We start from the raw sequence: 7,535 nt of genomic DNA on the forward strand, positions 1-7,535 counted from the left end.
GCCACTCTCAGCACTGGTCCTGAAGGGATCATTTGTCCTGGATTCCCTGTGTTTCCAGTTCCTATCTGTACCAGTGTACATCCTCTGGTCTAGCCAGATAGAGCATTCTTGAAAGTTGGAACTACCTGTTCTTTTCCAGAGTAGTCTCTGTGAATCTACAGTTCTAACGACCTCCATTAAGATTTCTATTAGTCTCAACCTTTATATGTCCAGAATTGGAATCTTTATTTTTCCTCTCAATCCTAGTATTTTCCCTGAAATCTGTATTTTGAAGAATTGTACCACCAGTTATCCACAGCAGACACACAGGAGTCGTCCTTTCATTGCTGCATGAACCAGAGTAAAGGAGCCCTGGACATGTGATGGCTAAGTGCTCAGCTATTAAACAAAAAGATTGTTGGTACAAAGCCACTAGCCACTGCAAGAGAAAAGACTGAACAATCTGCTTCCATTAAGATTTCAGGGACGAGCCGGCCAGGGTGCAGTACAGCACCCGCAAAGCATACAACATTCCTCTAGTTCTTTAATGCTTCCTCCCCACACACAATCATAACCCCAGTTCTACCTTACATAAACAGCTAGACCAGAGCATGTACACTGGTACAAGTAAGAGCTCGCAACACAAGGAATCCAGGACAGATAAACCCTCAGGAACATGAAGGGGAGTAGCAATACCACGAGGGTAGGGGGAAGGTGGGGAGAGAAAGGAGAAACTGATCTCAAGGATCGTCATATAACCTGCACCCCAGGGTAATGAGAGATAGGAGACAGTGTAAAATATGAAAATAATAATAATTTATCATTTATCAGGGGTTCTTGAGGGTGGGAGGGTAGGAGAGGGAGGGGAAAAATGAGCTGATACCAAGGGCTCAAGTAGAAAGTAAATGTTTCTTTGTTGTTGTTGTTTTTAATCATTTTATTGGGGGCTAGTACAATTTTTATCATAATCCATACATCCATCCATTGTGTAAAGCACATTTGTACATTTATTGCCATTATCATTCTCAAAACATTTGCTTTCTACTTGAGCCCTTGGTATCAGCTCATTTTTCCCCTCCTTCCCCACTCCCCCGCTCCCTCATGAACCCTTCATATTTTACAATTTATTATTATTTTGTCATATCTTACACTGTCTGACGTCTCCCTTCACCCACTTTTCTGTTGTCTGTCCCCCAGGGAGGGGGTTATATGTCGATCTTTGTAATTGGTTTCCCCTTTCTACCCGACCTTCCCTCCACCCTCCTGGTATTGCCACTCTCACCACTGGTTCTGAAGGGATCATCTGTCCTGGATTCCTTGTGTTTCCAGTTCCTATCTGTACCAGTGTACATCCTCTGGTCTAGCTGGATTTACAAGGTAGAATTTGGATCATGATAGTCAGTAGGGGGAGTGGCGGGGAGGAAGCATTTAGGAACTAGAGGAAAGTTGTATGTTTCATCGTTGCTACACTGCACCCTGACTGGCTCATCTCCGCCCTGCAACCCTTCTGTAAGGGGATGTCCAGTTGCCTACAGATGGGTTTTGGGTCCCTAATCTGCACTCCCCCTCATTTTTGTTCTTTGATGCCTGATACCTGATCCTGTTGACACCTCGTGATCACACAGGCTGGTGTGCTTCTTCCATGTGGGCTTTGTTGCTTCTGAGCTAGATGGCCACTTGTTTACCTTTAAGCCTTGAAGACTCCAGATGCTATGTCTTTTGATAGCCAGGCACCATCAGCTTTCTTCACCACATTTGCTTATGCACCCACTTTGTCTTCAGCAATTGTGTGGGAAAGTGAGCATCATGGAATGCCAGTTTAATAGAACAAAGTGTTCTCACATTGAGGGAGTACTGAGTGGGGTCCCAATGTCCATCTGCTACCTTAATACTAAACCTATAAATATATGCACATAGATCTTATTTCCCCATCATCATATATAAATACATATGTGCATGCCTGTATTTAGACCTCTATAAATGCCCTTTCCCTCCTAGGGCATTTTTTCCTTATACTGTTTCCTTTATTTCCTTTTCGTTTCTTCTTGTTCCACTATCATGCGGAGCCTTCATTTGGGTTTCAGTAATTCCTTTTGGTTACATTGTCCTTACACAGTCCTCGCCACTGATTTTGGATCACTTGTTGTTCCCTTGTCCCTGGGTTGAAGAAAATGTTTTTAAAAGGATGATGGCAACATATGTACAAATGTGCTTGACACAATGGATGTATGGATTGTTATAAGAGCTGTAAGAGCCCCCAATAAAATGATTAAAATAAAATAAATAAATACAATATTTCCATAAATAGTCCAAAAAATTTTTTTAAAGATTTAAGCTTAGTCAACCTTATAAGCAATTCTTCTCTGCCCTGCAGGATCTCTTTGAGTCAGAACAACTTAATAGTATACCCTGCCACTGTTGTCCCCAGTGGCGCTGCCGCTGCCACAGCAACAAACTATGTCGAATCTCTAAAACACCTTTCTTCAAGCCTTACTGTATAATTTATCTGAAACTTTACAATAACTTTTTCTAGTATTCCCTATGCCCAACTTTTAGAATAACAACTGGCAATATCATCTAAAATAGCACCAGTCATATTTCCACCAGAAGTATATGATGGTCAGTTCTTCCATATCCTCAGCGACAATCATTATGATCTGTTTGAATGTTCATTTATCTAATAGCTAATGATGTTAAGTAGCTTTTCACATTTATTTACCTTCTATCTTTGATGACCTTAAGTTTTTTTTGGTTGGTTGTTTTTTTTACCTTAAGTTTAAGGATTGTAATGAAGCTGTGTTCAAGATATCTAAAAATAAAATGTAGCCTTCAAACTACTCATTTGTTTTTTTCTCTTAGTTGCGTTGTTAGGTGCAGTTGAGTTGATTCTAATTCCTAAAAACCCTATCTATGGTTGAACAAAACATGACCCCACCCTGTTTCACTATCCTTGCTCCTACGGCGCATTCTGATTGTACTCCTTCCAAGCTGGACAATGAATAATAAGGAAAAACAAAGAAAAATGGTATATTTGAATTATGATGTTGGTGGGAAATGTTAACTACACCATGGCATGCCAGAAGAACAAACAAATCTGTCTTGGAGAAAGTACAGTCTTTTTTAAGTTTGTTTAAACAGCAGCTTTATTGAGATATAATTCCCATAATGTGAAATGCACCCTCTTAAACTACATAATTCAGTGGCTTTTAATACATTCAGATTTGTGCAGTTATCACCACGATCGACCTTCAGAACATTTCCATACCACAAAAAGAAACCCCATAACCATTATGAGTCACTCCCAGTTCCTCTTCTACCCCCAGCCCCCAGAAACCACTATTAGACTTTCGGTTTCTGTGGATTCATTTGTTCGTAACATTTCGTGCAAAAGGCATCAACCCATAGTGACCTTTGCAACTATCTTCTTTCTCTTTTCATAGTGTTTTCAAGATTCATCAATGTTGTTGCATGAATCAGTATTCCATTCTCTTTCGCATCAAATAATATTTGTCCTGTGGATGGACCACATTTTATTTGTTCACTCACCAGTTGATAGACTTTTGGGCTGTTGCTATTTCTAGACTATCATGAATCAATGTTAAAAACATCCAGGTACAAGTATTTGTGTGAACATATGTCTTACTTTCTCTTGGGTATGTATACCAGGAGTGGAATTTCTGGGTGTAGAAATACTTTCTTCTAGAAAATTTAATCCAAAGCAGGAGGAGGTTAACTATGTCCTAAATGTCCCCCTTTTCAATAATGCTATACCACTCTATTTTCCCTGAATACAAGTACCACTCCTCCCCTTAGTACATCCCTTACTTTCCAAAGTTCTCCGATTCAGTGCAACAGCCACACAAAATTCACAGCATGAAGGAAAGTAGTTCACATAGTTTGTGGGTGCTTATAAGTTCCAAAAATCCATCTGGAGGATCCCCTTCATCTATGCTGATGAAATCAGGTCATGTGATAGGCAGAAACTCAAGGCCCCAAGAACCATAAGTCAGGCTGAAATAAAGGCAAACCAGAAGCTTTGTTGAAAGGACACTCTCTACTCCTGACCCTCCTCTCTTGCTGGTAAGGAAATCCCACTCCTTGTACCTGAATGGTTCATTTTATTACCCAGCAAGTTGTAATCACAATAACACTGTTAAGCATCACTCCCAACAGAATCGTATAATCTAATCGATATCTTCCCTCATGTTCTTACACAGACCCATCAGGGCAAATTCATTTGATGGGTGTTAAAAAAACCTAACTATGCCGAGGGGGAGCCCTTGGTGGTGTCGTGGTTATGCGTTGTGTTGCTAACCCTAGGGTCGGCAGTTAGAAAGTTACAGTCTTGGAAACTCACAGGATCATTATGAGTTGACATTGACTCAATGACAATGAGTTTGGGTTTGGTTCGGTGGCTAGAAAAACCATAAATAATTCACTACAGCTGGCCCAATCCCAACTACGTGGACTCCTCCTCTTCCCTCCCAGAAGAATGCACTACAGAGGACAGCACTGACGCTACAGCTCAGGAAGAGAGGTGCATCTGATCAGAGCACACGGGAACAAATGAAGAGGGAAGGGCTAGAGTGGAACACATTCTGGCCCACCAAGCCCCAAGCACAATATTCCTGCTCCGAGCAGCCAATGCACAGAGAGGGCCATTGGGCCAGCTGCATTGTGAGAAAAAGATGTCCCTTATGGTCCCATATCTATAAGGGACAACACTGGAAGCATAGTGCGAGAATTGTGCCCAATCTGACCCCACCACACCAGGTCAAAAGGCTGAGGGCGGGAAACAGAGCAGCAAGGGGAGCAAAGCAATGAAGTCCCTGGGGAATACCAAAAATAGACTTTGGGGCCAGGGCGTTGCACCGCAGTAGACTCAACCGGAAAATACCCCTAAAGGTCAACAAAAAGACCTGGAACTATTTATAGGCTTATCTTTTTTCTTTTTTTTTTTTTTGGTCATTGTTTTTTTGTGTGTGTTTGTTAGAGTAAACCAGTCTCTAACATCCATGGGGGGCGGAGGAGTCCATAGGAGCAATTGTATGGTTATAATATATAGAGATCATAGCAAAGTCACAGAAAACAGGAGAGATAGGAGAGAGAGCGAAATAAAGGAATGAGACACATTTTATGGTAGCATGCTCACTTCCGGGACGGCCATGATCTCAGCAGCCAGGTCTGAACAGAGCAGAGTGGAGGAGAGGGGAGGAGAGAGCGTATCCTCTTTATTTCTGAAAGGGCCTATATATATATATTTAGGGATGTGCAAGCCCCCCTGATTCCAGATAACCCCATATGTCACAGGAAGGGACTGTACAATAGGCATATGTGTCACAGGAAGGGGATGAGATAAGGTGTACACGTAATAGGAAGGGGAGGGACTAGGGGTACACATGTGACAAGATGGCCAGACCCTAGACTCAAGATGGCAGCCAAACCTTGGTCATCCTCGAGTGGGCTCAGCATTGTCCCTGGGCTCTTCTTCAAGGAAACAATCCACTACCCTTATCAGAAGGGAGGGGGCCCTACTGAAGGTGGGACAATTATACAGTCTGGCTGCTCTAGAGGGCTGATAACCCCCAGGGAGAATAGCCTCTAAGCAGCTTGCTTTGATCTCCAAGTGTACAGTCCTTTACCATGTGTAGCAAGCAGTGTCTTAGGTTTGGCATATATTTGGGGGAGATAACCTGGGGAGAAGTCTTTCTGTATTCCACAGTTGTTTATGTTGTTTTGTTTTGCTCTGTTTTGTTTTTGTGCTTATTATTGTCTCTGCATGCCTATCTAGATAAGACAGGAGGGATAAACAATCCAAGGGAGAAAACAATGGAGCCTATGTTTGGGGGGGGGTGAGGGTGGCAGAGAGGAGGAGGCAGGGGAAAGGAAGTGGGTGTTAACAAACTCAGGAACAAGGGAACAACAAGTGATCTAAAATTAATGGTGGTAGAATGCCTAGTAGGGCTTGATCAAGGGTAATGTAACCGAGAGGAATTACTGAAGTCCCAGTGAAGGCTGATCATGATAGTGGGACAAGAGGAAAGTAAAAGGAAATAGAGGAAAGAACTAGGAGGCAAAGGACATTTATAGAGGTCTAAATACTGGCATGTACATATATAAATATACTTATATATAATGATAGGGAAATAGATCTATGTACATATATTTATATGTTAAGCATCAAGGTAGCAGATAGACATTGGGCCTCTATTCAAGTACTCCCTCAAAGCAAGAACACTTTGTTTTAATAACCCAGCTTTCTGTGATGATAACCTTCCCGACATGATCACTGAAGGCAAATTGGGTGCATAAAGGTAGGGGGAGATAGGGGGAACCGATCACAATGATCTACATATAACCCCCTCCCAGGGGGATGGACAACAGAAAAGTGGGTGAAGGGAGACATTGATCTGTGTGAGATATGAAAAAAATAATAATTCATAAATTATCAACGGTTCATGATGGAGGGAGGGTGGGAGAGGGAGGGGAAAATGAGGAGCTGATACCAAGGGCTCAACTAGAAAGAAAATGTCTTGAAAATGATGATGGCAACAAATGTACAAATGTGCTCGACACAATGGATGCATGTATGTATTGTGATAAGAGCTGTATGAGCCCCCAAGTAAAATGATTTTTAAAATAATAATAATTCACTATACTACATTGGGTCATAAGATAACTTTAAATTTTGAAAAATTGCCAAGCTGATTTCCAGAGTAGCTGCACCAGTTTCCAAAATCAATAGCAAAGTATCTTTCTACCCACTAGCCTGTGATCGTCCTGCATTCGGCATCTTTCCATGTGTTTCGTGAGTTTGAAGAGGACTTTGTAGATTGGTATTGAACATATGGGCTCATATCAGACTTATGGACTTGGACTGGACTGGGCTGTGATGCTTTCTTGTGTGTGTGTGTGTGTGTGTGTGTGTGTGTGTGTGTGTGTGTGTGTTAGCGTGAAATGTGATGCTTTCTTAATGTACAGTTACCCTATATATAAAACTCTCTCATACACATATGAGTTTCTATGGATTTGTTCCTCTAGTCTACCCGGACTAACACAGTTGCAATGGCAAATGTTTTATTATCAATTTCACTACAATAAAAATATTTTTAAAGAGGTGGTCCTTGTTTGGGGTACTGCTCTTTGGAATAATTATGAGAACTCTAAGAGAAATCAAAGTGGAACATGCTGATAGTCACCATATAATCCCTAAGCCAAAATGATTTGAGTCATCAAGTTGATGGCCAACTTTGATGTTTGAAGTGGCAACCTAAATCCATTACATGGAATTTAATTAAATTATGTTAGGTATTCCCTTTTGTAATACCAGTTTGATGGCTTATTTTCCCTTAGCAACAATTTCACCTTTCTTTCATTTAGCAGTGACTTTATTCTAACCTTTTCATGGCAACTCAGGTTGCCACTTCAAAGACCAAACAAGGGTATCAACTTGACAATGAAAATCAACTTCAGACCCTAGCATAGGGTTTCTTCAGTGAATATTAGCTTGTCCCACTTTGCTTTGCCTTTGGAATTCCCATAAATATCTCCAAAAT

Source organism: Echinops telfairi, unplaced genomic scaffold (genome assembly GCF_000313985.2).
Source record: "Echinops telfairi isolate 266 unplaced genomic scaffold, ASM31398v2 ScPeMD7_7468;HRSCAF=8506_0, whole genome shotgun sequence".
Lineage (NCBI taxonomy): Eukaryota > Metazoa > Chordata > Mammalia > Afrosoricida > Tenrecidae > Echinops > Echinops telfairi.